This window comes from Athene cunicularia, assembly GCF_003259725.1.
Source record: "Athene cunicularia isolate RWA chromosome 1 unlocalized genomic scaffold, athCun1 chr1_part2, whole genome shotgun sequence".
NCBI lineage: Eukaryota > Metazoa > Chordata > Aves > Strigiformes > Strigidae > Athene > Athene cunicularia.
In genome coordinates this window covers 25,310,273-25,315,221 of record NW_020799092.1, presented here as the reverse complement: position 1 = coordinate 25,315,221, position 4,949 = coordinate 25,310,273, and the positions used below count along the sequence as shown (strand labels likewise).

The 4,949-nt window shown below is 51.1% G+C and overlaps 1 long non-coding RNA gene across 1 annotated transcript in view; it reads left to right on the top strand.

The window, feature by feature from the left end:
* Positions 1–4,410, top strand: part of LOC113491618 — a 22,670-nt gene extending 18,260 nt beyond the window's left edge. The window contains exon 3 of the long non-coding RNA XR_003397630.1: positions 4,309–4,410. This is a non-coding gene — a long non-coding RNA (uncharacterized LOC113491618). The remainder of the gene's footprint in view (positions 1–4,308) is intronic.
* Positions 4,411–4,949: the final 539 nt, after the last annotated feature.

Below are 4,949 nucleotides of genomic sequence, written 5' to 3'. Positions count from 1 at the left end.
ACAACCCCGTTTATAGAAATCCTCTACGCCAGGAGCTCCTGAGAGCAGCAGTAGAAACAATGACATAAGGACAACAACGGTCTTCCCCTTCCTAATATTTCTGGTGTGTTCCTCCCTCTCTTTCCCCATCCCTTCAAAGACAAGCTGTGGTGTTGTTGAAAACCGGTGGCTTTGCTGCTCCCCTCCCAGCTCTCCAGACATGGTTGTGCCTGCGGAGCCGCCGCTATCAATCCTCTCTTTCCAGCTGCAAGCCTTGTGACTCAGATTCTCCAGAAAAACCCTTGGCTCAGCATCATAAGCAGGAGGGATTAAAACTCATGAAAAATGAGCTCGTACCAGCCCTTTTTATAAGTCTCTAACGGAGGGTCATACGAGCTGGTCAGACCCCCTGCCCTCCCTTTCTCCCCCCTTTCCCCTTCTCTGATCCTCCTGTTATTCTTGGCTGCAAACTGCTGGGTGTCCCAGCCGGGGCACTTGGATCGGGAGAGGATATCCCATTCAAAAGCCCAATTCCCAGTGTGGCCTTTTCCTGCTGGAAGCAGTTGTAAAATTTCTTTCTTTTTTTTTTTCCCTTCTTTTCTTGGTACAGTTCGCCTGACCTACATATTCCAGCGTGGTGTGACTTACGCTCTATCGCTGACCTACATTTTCAAACTGAAAAATAAAAACTCCGAGAAGACATGCTAGTAGATGCGCATGGGAAGCAGGAACCCAGCCCTGTGGGGAGATCTCCACGCAGTTGCCCAAAAGTAAGGCTGATTAAGCAGCTTTTTATTCCCCCCCTCATCCATTCGCCCCAGCTGTTTCTACTTAAGAACCAAAACAAAACACAGATCTCCTGCTAATTCAATTTCAGTTTGGGAGAGATTTTGAACAAATCATTCAGGCTGCTCTAGACTGTTCCCCTTTACCCACAGCTCATCCAAACGGAGAGGCTCAGCATCCCCAAAGGGATTTGAGCTCCTACCACTCCCCAGGAATTAGATGCTTGGCTGCTGGCAGGATCTGAACCCTCACGGGGTGGCAGAGCCCCCTGAAAAGCATCACTGTCTGCTGGGGAGCGGCTGGGGGAACTGGGGGGGTTCAGTCTGGAGAAGAGGAGGCTGAGGGGAGACCTCCTGGCCCTCTGCAACTCCCTGCCAGGAGGGGGCAGAGAGGGGGGATGAGTCTCTGGAGCCAAGGCCCCAGCGCCAGGCCCCGAGGGAATGGCCTCAAGCTGCCCAGGGCAGGGTCAGGCTGGCTCTGAGGAAGCATTTCTGTGCAGAAGGGGCTGTTGGGCGTTGGAATGGGCTGCCCAGGGCAGGGGGGAGTCCCCGGGATCCCTGGAGGGGTTGAAGAGCCGGGCTGAACCAGTGCTGAGGGATCTGGGGGAGTTGGGAAGGGTCAGGGGGAGGCTCATGGCTGGGCTGGAGGGGCTGCAAGGTCTTTTCCAACCGAGATGGTTCTGTCAAGAGCAGCAAGGAAATTCTGTAAGATACTAAACCCCTTTAGGATTTAGGGGAGGGGATGTCTGGTGCCTCCAGCTGTGTGATACAAGCAGGGAATCCTACCTTCTGGTATGTCTCTTTCCAGCATTATCTATTGTATCACCTATACGTACGGTCATCATCACCTGCAGTTCCTACACGGTATAATGGCACAGAAAGCCCCTGTTGTGCTACGCTGCCTAAACGCAGGAGCCGTGTTCCTGGCTGTTGGGGAACGTGTGCCAACGGGTAAATGTCATGTCTGGGATCCTGTGCTCTGAACCTAACCTCATATCCTTCAAGCGTAGTAAAGGCTGATTTATACCGCTGTAAAAGTGTGAAGAATTGGTTCGCTCATCTAAGGGCTGAAAATTTTAAGGAAACGTGGTAATTACAGTCAGCCTGGAAACACCGTGAAACAAACTTTCCTATGGCATTTTCGCATTTATGAAGCAAGTTTCCAGTTTATCAGTGCAAATGGCTCTAACCTCTCCGGGTTTAAAAACAGCTTCGTTTAGCAGAGCTTAGATCAGAGGTCTGCTATTTTACACCAAGTGCTGAGGTAACTGTAAAAACGGTAACTTTTTTTTTTTTTTTCAAACGCCAAAGTAACTCAGGTTTGCTCAGAGCTCTGAACAAAGCTTTGGGTTGATTTGACGTAAACCGGGTTAATTGAAATGGTCTAAGGCGCGAGTCTTTGCTGGTCTCTCTCCTTTAGCCGGAATGTGTTTGGAACTGGTCATGCTGACAGATAATCAGGCAGACCTGGGGGGCTGGCAGCCTTGGCAGGGGACTGAAGAGCAGCTGTGGAGAGGCTGGCGTAATGTCTTTAACAAGCAGGGCTGCAGCTACAAGAGAATGTGCGTACACAGCCTCAGGGCTGCAGTGTTTGAGTATCCAAATATGTAGATGGCAGCATTGCTATACATCTAGTTGGCCTCTTCAGATGACTAAATAATGTCAGAAAAGTGGTCTGGAGTAACTCCTGACATCCATAGGTAAGGTGCAAGTCATGCCTATTTCTGCAGACACCCAGTTAAGACTCTTCGGGAGGTGCTTGTGAGAGGGCAGAAGATGTCAAGTGTGGAGAAACTCCTGTGGCTTACAACACGGTAGCTTGTAGACTTCACCAAGAGGTCGCAGGGGAACTAAAAGCTTCAGCCAGAGAGTGATGCTACAGCCATGAGCTACTCTCACCAGGCTGAGGGATAGTCAAGACGGAGCCCACTTCTCTGGTTTTTGCCTTTTAGTACAGAGGAAAACTCAAAGTAATGCTTCTTCCTCAAAGCAGCAGCCACAGGCTCCCTCTCTGCCCAGCCAGGCTTAAACTGTCTGTCTGACAGACCTTAAATCTCAGCTCCTTCCTGATTCATGCATGAATCAGTTCCATGGTAGGAATATCCTAATCCTTTTTACAGTTTTCTGGGGCTGCCCATGCCCTTCCCTTCCTGGCTTCCCCAGGAACCCAGGTGGGTCTGTCCTTCTGCCCCCTCCTTGGGCTAAAGGTTAATGAAAGTGGCTTCATGACTCTGTGTGAAGACCTTTGGAGGACTTGGAGGGGTGCACACATGCTGCTTAGGCTAATGTGAGTCCCAGGTCTGCAGAATAAGCAAAGCCATGACATCGGAAAGATATAAAAGTGTCCTAACACCTTGCACTCCTCCTGTCTTTGCTCCCCTCCGGACTGTGCAGGGGTTTGTTGCGCAGCTGAAGTGAGCAGATAACATGAGGTGTGTGACAGCAGCTGCCTCTTGGCATCCGTGAATTCTTGGATGTTAGAAACAGGCAACCACTATGCAGTGATGCCATCCTTTACACTCCTCTGCACTGCCAGTCAGAGAGGGACCTGGGGGTGTTGATTGACAGCCGTCTGAACAGGAGCCAGCAGTGTGCCCAGGGACCAAGAAGGCCAAAGGCATCCTGGCTTGTGTCAGCACTGGTGTGGCCAGCAGGGACAGGGAAGGGATCTGAGCCCTGGGCTCGGCACTGGGGAGGCCGCCCCTCGCTGAGTGGGTTCAGTTTTGGGCTCCTCACCCCAAAAAGGCCTTTGAATGACTCGAGCGTGGCCAGAGAAGGGCAACGGAGCTGGGGCAGGGTCTGGAGCACAGGTCTGCTGGGGAGCGGCTGGGGGAACTGGGGGGGTTCAGTCTGGAGAAGAGGAGGCTGAGGGGAGACCTCCTGGCCCTCTGCAACTCCCTGCCAGGAGGGGGCAGAGAGGGGGGATGAGTCTCTGGAGCCAAGGCCCCAGCGCCAGGCCCCGAGGGAATGGCCTCAAGCTGCCCAGGGCAGGGTCAGGCTGGCTCTGAGGAAGGATTTCTGTGCAGAAGGGGCTGTTGGGTGTTGGAATGGGCTGCCCAGGGCAGGGGGGAGTCCCCGGGATCCCTGGAGGGGTTGAAGAGTCGGGCTGAGCCAGCGCTGAGGGATCTGGGGGAGTTGGGAACGGTCAGGGTGAGGGTCATGGTTGGAGTAGATGATCTTCAAGGTCCTTTCCAACCAAGATGATTCTGTGATCTCGGTTGGATTCTTTTGGTTTGGTCAGTGCTGGGTATTTCCCCACCAGGAAGGAGCTCCTGGGGGTCTAACCAGCAGCTGGAAAAGAAATTGAGAGTTTGTTAGCACAGGATGCAAAGCAAAGAATTACATCCGCAACAGTGGTAGCAGAGATGTAAGAAAAACTACTGACTTTAGGCTTCTCATCCTGCAAGGGGTTCAAGATCGACCCTGTAAAAAGTGTGTCTCTACAAACACTCCGTTTTTTGACAACAGCAAGACACAAGAACTCAAATTCATTTCTTGTCAGCTCTCAGACAAGGTATTTCTATCTTTCTTTCTGTTTTCCCAGCTCTGGAAGGAGTGAGCTTGCCGAGAAGATACAGACTCAGGGCTGCAGCGTAGGTGAGAATGGCCTGAAGCAAACTGCATGACTTCAGTTTGCATTTCTATCTGGGGAGGTGAGGTGAAGTCTCCTCATGTTGCTGCAGAGAGATCAGCAGGTGCGCAAAGTGTTTATTAACAGCCACCTTAAACAATTTCGACATTTTTCCTTTATAAGGCAACAATACTGAACCCCCCTGGGTCTAATATTTCTCATTAGCATGACAATTAGCTAAAAAAAATGCGTATATACTTTTTGTCTGCTGGCAGGTGGAATAACAGGTTGAAAGAGTAGCTGATGGGGTGATGCCTAAATGCCGTGCAAACCAAATTTTCCTTGGAAGTGAATTCAGGCTTTTATGCATTAAGTTTTTCAGTCCTGTCCTATAGGAAACAGGCTAACCCCATTTCAGGGCGAGTGGGACAGTAAGGTGGTGAAAGGATGTTCCCAGGAAAGATACTAGTGCCCAGCGAAACTGGGAGCAGGGTGGGGAACCCAGCTGGGAAGTAAGTCTTTGGACTAGACCTCAGCGGTCCTCTGTTTGCCTAAAGGAGCTTGGAGGAAGATCTGGCTCTTCCATATTGTGTGTAAATTCAGTAATTGGCAGC